The sequence below is a fragment of the Rhea pennata genome, chromosome 1, assembly GCF_028389875.1.
Source record: "Rhea pennata isolate bPtePen1 chromosome 1, bPtePen1.pri, whole genome shotgun sequence".
In the NCBI taxonomy this organism is placed as follows: Eukaryota; Metazoa; Chordata; class Aves; order Rheiformes; family Rheidae; genus Rhea; species Rhea pennata.
The window spans coordinates 4,379,321-4,392,406 of NC_084663.1; the positions used below are offsets into that span (position 1 = coordinate 4,379,321).

The 13,086-nt window shown below is 43.1% G+C and overlaps 1 long non-coding RNA gene across 1 annotated transcript; it reads right to left on the reverse strand.

Moving 5' to 3' along the window:
- Positions 1-7,611: 7,611 nt before the first annotated feature.
- Positions 7,612-13,061, reverse strand: LOC134150407 (uncharacterized). The gene is made up of 3 exons (XR_009960646.1): positions 12,930-13,061; positions 8,070-8,267; positions 7,612-7,851 (listed from the first exon to the last, which is right to left on the reverse strand). It is a non-coding gene; the product is annotated as an uncharacterized LOC134150407 (long non-coding RNA).
- Between the last annotated feature and the right edge of the window lie 25 nt (positions 13,062-13,086).

Here is a 13,086-nt window from a genome sequence, read left to right on the forward strand (position 1 = left end):
TTCATGGACTGTTAGGGTAGTGGAGAAGGTGTGGGGTTGTGATGGAGACCTTGGAATTAGCAAAAGACCATAAAATGATGAATGTTTGAGGCGCAAAGATTTGGAGTGACCAAAGGGTCTATTGGGGATTTCAGAGCTCTTCGTCATTGTTCAGTGGAAATCAAGGCTGTCGGGCAAAAAAAAAACCCCACTTTCAGATAAATAAGGTGCTTTTCACCCTTTCTTACTTACTGATAAAACTTGGTGCATACGCTGACTTCTGAGCTAGTTACTCAGCTCTCTTTTCAGTGCATGGAAAAGAGTAGATGTTGTTCAGCTGACCTATTTTAGATGTCTGCATTAGGGTGAGATGAATCGTGCTACAGAAGTGTGTCTATTTTTCTGCACTGATTAAAAACGGGCCAAATGTTCTCACAAGGCAGATGTCACATTTGGTCCAAGAATTCCCACCAAATCTTCCCACTTGGCTTTTACATGTCATTAGCAAACTGTATTTATTGTAATTAGCAGTGAACATGCCCTGCGTTGCCTTGATGTCTGCAACTGCATCTCCCGGTGATTAGTGGCCTCGACAAAAATAACCTCCCTACTGTCAGATTTATCCCCTTCACTCAGATCAGCTAGGACGCTCAGGAAAAGTCCTGGATCCAGATCCTAGCATTAACTCAACCATCTCTCTGGTTCTTGTGGTGTTGTGCACAGACTATAAATGCTGGAGTTTTGGGGGTGAGCTCTGGCAACTTCACGCTGAGGTGAATGGAATTAGACTTGAAGCACTGAACTGTATGGTTGGCAAATTTGTGGTTTTGAAAGGTCCAAGATGTCCACATCAGTCACTATACTGGTGTTGTACATGGTATATGATAGTCACTGCTTCTCTGGGAACTGAGAGGGGAAGGAAGGAGAAAGGTGACCTAGCAGGAATGTGAAACGTGCTAATAAAGCGCAGGAGCTATTTCCATAAAGCAGTTCATATTTCATGCCCTGTAGCTGTTCCTCAGAAAGAAACAGCACCTACTTTTCAGGCTGTTCAACAGAATTCAGCTTAACCCAAGAAATTTCTCCTCTGACCTTCACAAATTTAATGTTCCAGCACATCACAGCCAGACCCTATTTCAGTAGGTTTATCTATCCAACCAGGGAACTGCCTGGTGGTTGCTTCTGAAGGTTGCTAATGCAGCTTCTAAATTGGTGGCATGTCCCAGATTGACAGGAAATGGGCAAACTTTGCTGCAGAGCCACTTTCTTCCTGCAAATCCCATCACGTGGGGACAGCAGGGCCCAGGTCACACAGACACTTTTCTATATTGATACCTCTAACTTTCATAATTCAGCCTTTCTGAAGTCCCATTTTGTTCACTTTTTGTTGATATACCACAGACATCCCTATAGCAGAATAGAATCTTATAGAAAAAGTAACACACAATCCTATAGTTAAAGGCTCTATCCTACAGCATGTTTTTAAAAGGGGTGAAGGGAAGATCCAAGATTTTTTAATTTCTAATTCCGAAAGGTCGACATTTTCTAATCTGGAGAGTTTGATTTGCAACTCTAACTTTCTTTTAATGTAGGAAATTTACCATATAATTTATTTATTTTTTAAGTAGAAGAGAGAAGTCTTTGAAAATGAGGATTTGTTGGGAATTCACATGGCCTTATATTACAGGGAGGCTGATGTCATTTGTGTTTAAGCAATGAAGACAGAATGAGATTTCCCAGGGCTGATTTAGTTCATATCAGTCAGACCTTATCTGACCCTTGCTGAGATGCCCTAAAAGGACCACTTTTGTTACATCTGCGTTATCTGCATGATACAAACAACAGCCCTCCAAAAAAAATTTTCATTAGCTGTTATCACAGTGAGCAAGTGGAAAATCCAAAATATTGGATGTGACTAATAAAAACCACACACACCAAGGCTCCTTAATTTGGAGTGTTTTGACAGCTTATTTAAAGTTAGAAGAGGAAAATACTGCAGAGGCCATGCGAGATATGTGCAGTTCAGAAACTACAGAAAGAACAAACATAGGACAATATGAAAATATAAAGAAAAGTTTTATTATATTACATTATATTAATTATATTATTTTATTATATTATGCTCTGTTATATTATATTATATCATATTAAGAATATAATAGAATGATAATATCTGCCTGCTTGGCTGTTTAGTGTTCATAACGTGTTCAGTCGAGATGATAACAGAGTATATCTGCATCATCTCTCCTAAATGCAATTAATATTTGTGTGAACAAATTAAGATGAACGGTTTCTTCCCCTGTCCTTGGCCCAGCCATTGATATGTATAGCTTGATCCTTTTTCTTCTTACTGAGTTTCGCGGTGTGACTGACCCCAGACTTGGAGTCCTTCTGCTCTGAGCACTGCCCTAGACCTTTGCTAAATCAACGCTAGAGGGAGGGGAGAGAAGAAAACATGATGAAACTGGAGAAGTATCAAGGATTTAGTTTGCAGGGGCAGATTATGATTATATCATGCATTTAATCCACGAGGCTTCAGCTCTGCCTGAAAACAGCACTCTCTTCCCACTGTGGCTCAACGAGGCAGGCAGGGTAAGTCAGCTTTTCCCATACAATGTAATTTTAGCAGGAGGGCTTCAGGAAAAAAAAAAAATCTTCTTCAGGTCTCAGTGCAGGGGTTTGGGGAGGCAGGAGGCAACCACAGCCTTTGCAGTTCAGTTGGGATCCTGGGGTTTTCTCTCTCGCTGCTGCGGCATTGCCAGCGGCTGTGCACAGCCAGACCTCAGCCTCTCATGCTCTCCGAAAGCCAACACTGTCAGCCCATACTGACTCACAGCCACCAGCATTGCCACAGGCGCCGTGTGTCGGGAAAGCCTGGCTCTACCTTTTGAAGGCTCCATCCAAGCAATAACCAGCTTGAACAGGGGGTTTGAAGACGAGAAATCATAATCCACAAATGCAGCCGAGAAACAAGATTGGCTAAGAGGGGGACAGTTTCACGAGAAGGGACTGTTGCTCCTGCCACTGAAGGCAACAAGCTTCAGAGAAATAAGCCCAGAGGGATGGCCAACAGCTCCTCATCCTGATTTTGGTTCTTCCACTAACTCCAGATGTGGCCTGGAGAAGTCAATTCTCTGCCTCTCCCCTCCTCAACACTTGTAAATTGTTGATAACAGTCTTGACTGTGACTTCAGGGATGTCTCTTACATTCTTCTCCTTAACGTGTAGCATTTGAGCAATGAGTGAGCCTTAAAAGCCTTCATTTGCATTATCAGCTCCTAATTCTGATAGCTAGAAGACAACTGAGCAGAAACTTAGTTAAAATGTTTTCTAACTTATATTTAGAAAGAAAGAGAGAGAGGAGCTTCATTTGTTTTTGCTTCAGGAAGCGCTCTGCACCAACAGAGAAGAAAGTCCCTTTCTAAAATAACAAGAAATTCATTAGCACTTCTTGTACTTTTTAAGGTCACCATTATAGATATTTTTGATAACACATCCTTTTACGTGCATGTGGTCTGCTCTGACGGTGGAGATAATGCTGTTTACAAGGCTCTTACCTGAAAAATGGGTAATTTTTTTTTTGAGGTCTTCCTTGTTTTTCAGGAACAGAAGGATAAATGATGTTCGCACTTGGCCATTGCTCATTTACGCTCTATGTCTTGGTTTTATATAAATTGGAAGGGGTGCAAGAGGTAAAACACGGGATGTGGTGAACATTTTCATATTTAAAAAGATTTAAGTTCAGCTTTCAATTTTCTCATTTGCCTTCCATGATACCATGAGACAAGATCACTAAATACTTCAGCATACTCCATCTCTGGCTACAGTGCCTTTTCTTAAGAATCATATAGCAGTAACTAGGTTGGGCTAGATGCTCCATTAATGTAACTCAGTATCAGGCCCTTTTCCATTAATCAGGATAATATCTTAGGAGAAAGGAATCCTATCTAGGAAAATGCAGGATAATCTGCTCTCATCCCTAATCTTGTCTTAATTTCCAGTCATCAGGTTGTCTTACATCATACACTCACGAGAGTTTTTCTCTCTTATATGAGACTGTGTGCTCTGGAAAAACACAGAAAACTTTTTTTTGGCTATAGCAGTATGTTGTGAATTATACACTTACCAAAAACTCCCAAGGCACTCAAACTTCTTGCCGAGATGAAAAGTAAGAACAAAAATAACTCCTGCCTGAGACATAAAATGGAAAATGGAAACTGTTCCAGTAAAAGCAGAAAGTGCTGCTCCATGGAGATATTTGTCCTCTAGACATGACTTGCCTCCTGTTTACTGCCCACGCATGAAAATGAATCAAATAGCTGAGACTGGGTATCTCAATTTTAGATGGCTAAAATCGGTTAGATGAATTACACTATAATTACATAAGACATCTTGGATGACCATACAATAGAAGTATCCCACAAACATGCTCCTGCCCTAGCGTGTTATCACTAAACAGCTGAGAAATGCTGCCTGAATGCTGAAGGTTTACATCCTAAAGCTGAGTCTTTAGGATGTAGCCATTTAGACCAGACTTCCTTCATTCCCAGTGTAAGGATAAGGATGTCCCAACAAATCTATTCTCTGTATGCCTCAGGCATCCTCTGTAGCAGAGATGATCAAGAAGGACTTAGGGTAGTGATGTCAGTCCTCCAGTAATTCTGCCACCTAGCTCAATCATTTCAGGGCATTCCCTAGTGATGCTGATGTGCCGTGGGAGGGTGGATCCATCCTTGAAGGTGACTTGCTCCACACCTTGCTTGCAAACATGACAAGAAACAGAGTCAGGAGCCTGCTCCAAACCAGCAGAACAGATTCTGGATGTCACAACTTCAATTTATCTTCAAAAACCATCTGAGAATATCGGTGCTGTTCACTTGGGCACATTTTGGGGCCAAAGATACAGGAAAATTTCCTATACAGGAAAAAAGAGACATATAAAAGCCAGGTAAAAACATGTTCCAGCATGAAAAGTCTATAAACAGCAGAAAGAAGCCAAACTTTTACTTAAAAGCTGGCAGTCCCTCACTGGCTGTGTGAGATTTTGTGATTCTCCTCAGGAGGACAATCTTTAAATTGCACGAAAGCACCAGCTTGGTAATATGTTCCAGGAGGGAACATCAGCACTTCCATAGGGAGACCTAAATCATAACAACTGGGCCTGCAGTAGCGTGTTGGGCTGTGCAGGATCGTTACGGTTAGGTAGGATATCAGAACTGGTAGGGTCAGAACTGGGAGACAGTTGGCCAGATGGCATACATCTTAGATGCCTAGGTAAGAGCACAGCAGGATATTTTAGCATACCCACCTTAAGTGTTTGAGCTGTCCATGTAGTCACTGATGAGAATCCAGGACATTCCTAGAGGGATTCATCTGGCTCAAGGGAAATAGCCAACCCTCTCTCTATTGAAGCGACAGAGCTCCTGAGGATGTGCTTGCTGAGGAGAACAAGCAACAACCTGAAATCAGGCAATTGGAAATTCATTAGGGTGAGTCTGAGCAGGTGGCTGGTTCCGAGAACACAGAGAGTGCCACCACTCACTTGGACTTCACAGAACTCATGCCATTTCCGAGCTAAAGAACCGGGGTGGAAGAGGAGGAGACCTCCTTTTGCCCATTTTCTCAGTGATCAGAGCACTTGCTCAAGAATCCAGGGCAAGCCTGGATGCTAATACCTCCCACTTCTCTGGAGAATTATAGCAAGAAATAAAGCTATGGAAGTAATTACAGAATCCTTGAATAATTCTGGCTGGAAGATACTAGTGTCACCTGCTGCTTGAAGCAAGATTGGCTACGGGATCTGACCTGGTTACTCAGGTCTCTATCTGGTCAAACCTTGAATACTTCCAAGGACAGAGACTGCACAATCTTTCCCAGCAACCTGTTGCAATGCATGATTGTCCTACTACCCTATCAATGTGCTTTTAACACCAAATAATCCCGAGTATATTGAAAGCAGCATGACAGCAGTCTACAAGGGCTTGAGATTATTCTCTTTGAACCTCAGGTTCTTGGATTCAGCTGTTTGGAACTGAAAATGATTGTTCACAGAATCTGACATAAATCTGCAGCCAGCAGAAGGGTAACTTTGCCCAACTGTAAATTGTCAGCATGAATGCATTTCCATAACAACCCACAGTTCTTAGAATTTACTCTCAAATCCAGAATTATACTTTAGTTCAAAAAAAAAAAGCAAATGCACCCACAAATTTAGAGAGAACTTTCATTCAGACTTTACAACTGATGTTGAAAATAGCTGCTTAAGACTCCTGTTTTTTGAGTACTCAGTTTGAGATACTTTAATTTGCAGAGAATAGATGCACAGAATCTTTCAAACGGTCTCAATCTGAGCACTCAGAGCCGTAGGTTATGCATTAGTGTCATCATTAAATCTGCAGTAGATTCAGGTAATAGTTTAGTTGAAGGAGCTAAATGGTCCTAAAAGGGAATCAAGACTTTTCCATGGTAAGAGAATCAACAAATTTAACCATCGTGGCCTTTCCTGAAGTCAAACAAATTAATAGTGAAGGAGTACTTTGCATCATTTCATCTTCAAAAAAGAGTGGAAGCAATTTAAATTTACGAAAAAAAACAATAGTTCAGCCAAGGTTTTGACTCCGATAGAGGAGAACACTAACAGAAAGAGGGTAACACTGGGGAGAAACCTTTCACCGCAAGCAGCAAAGAAACGGTTGGGATGGAAGGCAGGCCGGCTTGTGATGTGATTTTTTTCCTTCTCTTCCAAATGCTCCAGCATTGTCTACCTTAGATTGCAGAACCTTTCTCAAAGCTTTTCGTTTTAAAATTGATGACCAGTGCAATGGAGCTTTAATTTTTTTTCTCATGTTCTTCATTTTCCATTAAAGCAAACACAAAACACCTGGAATTCCTCCAATTTTATCAATGCACTGGTCAGTGGGGTTTGAAGCACGTAAGCAAACTGTATCTTTGGCACAAAAAGCCTCTTTAGGGTTAACACAGGGGAATCTGAATAACTTTCTATACAAAATCTTTCTTGGGCTAAGCAGCAGAACCATTTTTTTCTCGCAGTCACGGCAGACATCCCGCCTGTACTGAGTCTAGTCAAGTGCAATATTTTCACCTAGATTTTCAACACGTTTTCTCAGTTCTTCAAATCAGTTTGAGACAGTGATGGTAGAACAAAATGGCCTTTTTCTCATCTATGTTATTTCTCCCCATCATTGCCCAAACCAAAATACTCCCCTATGCAGTGTCAGTAGCAATAGAACTTTCGGTAGTTGTGATAAAATAGTATTTAAATATGGGTCTCAGAAACTTCAGTCCTCATGCTGAAATATTACTGGATGTTGTCTTAGTCATTCTCATTGTGGAACTGAGCCAATATGTGAAACTAGGTAAAAATGTGAAGTAGGTAAAAACTAGGTAAAAAAAAAAAAAAAAAAAAAAAGTCACACTTTTCTGGGTTTTTGGATCACTCTATATATGGCAAAAATAGGCATTTTTCTTCATTGCTTCCTCAGTGGCATTTCCAGCTGTTCTCTGTGCTAAAGTAAGGATATTCCAGATGCCTTTCTAACTGTTTTCAGCTCTTTATAGTTGTTATTTATCAGAGATTTTTACATAAGAATTACAGCACAGTTCCCTTCTGATTTATTTTAGAGTTATTACAGTATTTTAGAAATCATGAAGCAGATCTGAAGGCAAACCGGGTTAAGCAAAACCATGGCATTATATATTAGCATGTTGGTTTAGGATCCAACAAACTTGAGCCAACTCTCCTAAGCCAGGATGAGTTTTCTTCTGGCAATGTCGTTTCCGTATTTCATTTTGCTATGTGGGCCACACTGAAGGTCATTGTGAAGGTGGCAGTGACAATCCAACGAGTATTTTCTGAAAAGGAAAAGAATTTCATAAAGTTTTGAAGGTGCTGCCAGGGCCATTAAGAAAAAGGACATGTGTGATGTGGACTACTCTCCGCTTAGGACTTGCACCGTTGGCTAGAAATCATCACTTCACCCCATGCGATTTAAGCACCTTCGTTCTAACCCTACCAACGCCCCTCTGACCAAGCTCAGTTTTGCTTTCGTACATGGCCCGCTGCGATTCACCTCTCGCCCCACCCGTGTGCATGGGAACCGCTCTGCTCTCCTGATCCCCAGGGCCATGCGGATGGTTGCCACCGCTGCAGCCACCGCTTGCCACGCCAAAGGTCTCCGCTTAGGTTGAGATGCGCTGCCCTCCAATGTCATTTTGGCGTATTAGCAACCCGGCTTCAAGCATGCAAGCACCATCCTCGGAGGGTCGTTCTGCAAAACATAGCACAAATAATCTAAGTCTGGATAAAAACAGCTATCAAAGTTTAGAGGAAATTGTAAGAAACAAGGAATTTATAAAATGCTTTTTTCCCCTCTAGTATTTTTGCCCTGCAGTGCCCCCAGTAATCAGTGGGTTAGTTGGATTGTTGAGACATGGGCTGTACTTTGACCATCGTGTTTGCCAGCCCTAATGGTCCTCTTTCTCGGGACCTTCTCCCATCTTCTCTTGGATTCCCTTATCCTCCACAGCATCCCTGGCGTTGAGATCCACAATTTTCACTTCTGTTTGTTTCTTTTGCACCTCTAGGGATAAAAATGAGAACTCCCTATTTACCTTTTCTGTACCATTTGTGATGTTGGATGCTCCCATGGTACCTCTCAGCTGTCTCTTTTCAGCAATACATCTTAGTCCCTTCAGTTTAGAATAACATCTCTGTTGTCCTTCATGATACATTTTTGCATCGCATTGCATATGCTTGGAAGTGAAGTGATACCCAGAAGGGCAGATGCAAAGGTGCATGTGCACTTTGGATTTATACCAAGTAGGTTTTCTGGGTTTTCTTTTTTTCCCTCCCCACTCTTTTTAACTATTTTCTAACAACCTGTTTGCCTTCTTGCCTCTTTCAGAGTTGGCCTTTCTAGAAAATTATCCACAGTGAATCAAGCATCTCTTCCCTGAATGGTAACAGCTGATTTAGAGCCTGCTGCTGTGTGTGTATTGTTAGTGTTATTTTCTCTTGCATGCACTGCTTTGCATTCATTAACATTGGGTCCCATCTGCCATCTCATCACCCAGCCAGCATTATGCCATCCTTCTGTGACTTCTTGCATTCAGCTTTTGGCTGATTATGCTGAATAATTTTGAATCCACAGCAAATATAACCACCTTTGCTGAGACCTTTTCCAGGTTGCTGATCACTGTGATGAGGGGGTTTAACCCGGGCCCCTGGCACTCTGCTACTCACTGCCCACAGTGGGAAAAGAAAGAATTTATTCACAGCTGTTTGGTCCCGTCTGCAATCTGCTCTCCATAATCCTCCTGTAACCTTTTCTTTCCTCTCCCAGGAGCTCAGCCAGGTGTCCCAAGCCCAGCTCTGGCATGGCCCAGCTGCATGACCTTGTTTGAGATGGCTGAGAAAGTTGCTAAGTTTTAAGAAAGAGCTGAGCGAAAGCTGTAGAGCGGAGCCAGGTGAGATAAGAACGGAGGTACAGAGGCAGGACTGCTGAGACATGGGTCATTGGTTGGATTCAAGGGGGAAAAGTGCTAATATGGAAAGATATCAAAACCTAAAGGAAAATACAGGTCATTGAAAGGTGGCAACTCAGCCCTGTCAAGGTCCATTCTAGGGAGCAGAGGAGGCCAAAGTTGCCCCACCTGGCTCTGCCTCATCAGCAAAGGTGATATTCTTCAGGTACCTCATTGAGCCATGAGCACGTTAAGGCTTAGCCTGCTACCTCATTAAATACTGGCTATCTATTTTGTGTGTAAACCAGCAAAGAAGTGCTTTGTACTCTTTCAACTGTGTGTGTCCAGTTTGTAGAGTCTCTTCATGCATGGTGAAAGTTGTCCAAAATGACCCGGGGATGGTTACAAACTTACCCTGTAGCAGGCTTCAAATAAGTGCACAACAGCGGGGACAGCACAAACCAGGCCACGTCTGCTCCTCAGGAGACACCAGGAACAGCCCTGAGTCTTTCATACCCTCCCATTGCCAGCAGACTACGAAGACTGGTGTGGGTGCCCCACTTGCAGCTCACTCCAGCTTTTCCCATCCTTCATCCCCAGAGGCCTTCCCACAGGCTGGGAGATACAAATCCCCTCTTCATCAGAGAGGACCCCGTGGTCCTGCTGTTCTTTAGCCTTTGAGACACTTACCGCCGGAGTGAGAGCCTATCTGGAGCTCTTCTCTATGCTATCTCCTGGCGCACAGTCTGCCAAGGAACTACGCTGCCATGGAGTTAATTTAGCCTGAACAGCTTATGGAAAGTTGCAGGGTTTGACCTTGGGCTCAGAAAAGCAGCCAGGAGATGCAGCACAGTGTCCGCACTGGCATATATTAGAATGTCCTTCACCATCTTTGCCTTTGCAGATATTACTGAAAAAGAGGTGTCTGCCCAAGCTATCACCTACCTCCAAGACATGAAGGGCTGGAGACGATTCCAGCAAGGGTGTCCTCCATTTCTAGTCTGTCCAGGGACTCCAGACTTTACAGCGTGGTGAGATTTCTGTACCTGCCTGTAGCTGGTTCCTACCTTCCCTGGAGGACGTGTGTGGCCCAGCAGCAATCCTCAGCAGAGATGTGCAGCCCTTTGTGCAAGAGGAAGGAACAGCACCATGGTACATGCTGCCAAAGGTGCCGTCTGGAGAGGCTCACTTGGTGCAAGGGCTCTTCTTTTGGCTGGTTTTACAAATGCAGACTTTAGATCACACCTTTGAGCAGTCTCCACATCGTCAACCAGAACCACTGCCTATCGTGGTTACTACCATAGATAATGATAGACACATTTTGAACCACATCTAATGTACTTTCCAAGACTTAATCAAGTGTTGCATCCCCACTTATAAATAATCTGACTAATTGTTTTAAAGGGTAGCTTTTTATGGGTCTAGTAATTTAGCCTTTGCCCTCCCTGTTGTGACACTTACCCAGTCTACCCAGGAGTAACTGCAATCTCTGATGATTATCTTGTTTTCTATCTTTGCAGATGCTAATCTCTGAGCTTTTCCCAGTGACTATCAGGCTGTGATACTGCTCTGTGCTGTTAGGTGCTGAATTTCAAGCCACAGAGATTTTTTTTCGTTGCCTGTTAATGCAATTAACAATTTGGTTCTTTTCTTTAGCACAGAGCCCCAGTGTTTTCTCAATGAGTTGCTGTCACTAGGAAATGGGTATTCCAGTGTCCCGCTGCTTTTCTTTCTTGCACAAAGTTACAGAAATGTGTATCATATCCACCTCTTCCTTTGAGAATGCAGGCATTTCTAGAGCAAGAAACAAAAGCCTGCTTGGATGATCCTTCCTGAATAAAGTGCATAAAAATTCTTCTTACATTTAAGAAGCTTTCACTATTATTATTAAAATATAGATTCATCGGAAAACACTGCCTACAACGATCCCCAAGGCAGAGACCAGCTGAAGGAGGATGGGAAGAGTCTAGAACAGAACTTAAAATAAGCTACTAGTTTCTTAAATAGTAGCTTTGCTCCCTAGCACCTTTTTTTTAAGTGTGGAAAAATAATTGCATAGTAGCACAGTGAAAAGCAATGCTGGAGATAAGGATGTTCTGATTAACAAAGAGATAATGCTCGCAGCATTTTGAGGTTGAACTGAGAAGGCTATCTGCTTTGGGTTTGGAGGTTTTGCTTTGTTTTGCAGTTGGGGTTGCATGTTTACTTCCACGGCTTTTATCATGTGGTGCAAGCGGCCATAATTCTTAGAAATCTCAACTCGTCTGGCTTCACTCCGCCTGGTTGAAACCAGACATACGCCTGCCCACCAGAAACAAAAACGAGACCTTGCCACTGCCAAAGAGAACAATAATGAGAGCATCGCTTTGCAATGAGCTATCCGGAGACGCGGAGAAGTCGCTGTAGCTGAATAAACTTTAGGCTAGTACAGGTACACAATTTCAGCAATTGCTATGGAAAACAAAAACGATTTCTGCAGAATCTATTTTAATGATCAGATGAATCAACCGATCCAGCCCACTTCAGGCCCAAATAATACTCTAATGTATGCTCTAATACTATATGTACTTTTAATGGCCAAATACTTTGCAATAACACAGTTATCCAATGACCTCCATGTCAGTGGGAGCCAGTGCATAACGCAACTGTAACCAGCGTACTTGGATAACAGATGATTTGGGGATGTTTGCACTACACTTCAAGCAAAATAAGTATCAGCTTTTTTTCTTCTTGACTGCTTCACTACAACTGTGTTGTCAAACTTGGAAGAGTCTCACATTATTCACTTCTTTGTTTTTGCAGAAATTAAGATGAGCTTGATAAGTAATCGGAAACGCCGAACGCCCAGGGAGAGAAGCTGACAGGCGCATTACTCATTCAACGAGCTAACATAGATTTCTTAAGGCGTTAGAAATACAGTATAAAGAAATGCGAAAAATACAGGGCGCAGCGGTCTGGTGGCTTGGACACCAGTGCAGTCCTGCCCTCTGCTGATGGAACAGCTAAATCCGCTCCAAACTCCAACGCAGCCCCCGCAGAGTGAGGTGGTCTCGCCCCAGTGTTGGGGGGGAGGCAATTTTCTTGACTGATGGCTCATTTTTCCCCAAGGATGGTCATGGCTCCCGAGCAGAGGACGCAGCGGGCGAAGCCCCACGACTAGTGATTTTCTTCCCCGATTTTCTCGAGTTGCCCCCAGCTCCCCGCAGCCCTAACTAGCAGCCTCCTCCTGACGGACAGTGAAAACCACGATGATCCTTAGTGAGCATTTAATTTCTGAATGCAGCCCCAGCCTGGGTTTAATGTTGCTGCCACCACTGGGATTTTATTTATGTTTTTTTTTTTATGTGAGCTATAGGGAGCATCCAGAAGTGTTTGCTGTCCGGTGTTAAATCTCCCTGCCAAATTAAAGTTTATTCCGTGTTTAATGCTGTTTGTGTGTTTGTCTCTATTTCCGCGCTTTGGCGTACCTTATTTCAAAGGGTGACGGCAGAGGGCGTTGCAAATTTGCAGTGCGGCATTGCAGGCCGCCCAGCCAGACCCGGTGACCTGCCGCGGAGCCCCTGTCCCAGGAGCCGAAACGCCGCCTTCCCAGTGCCAGACTGGTGCGCACTGGGCTGCGCGAGG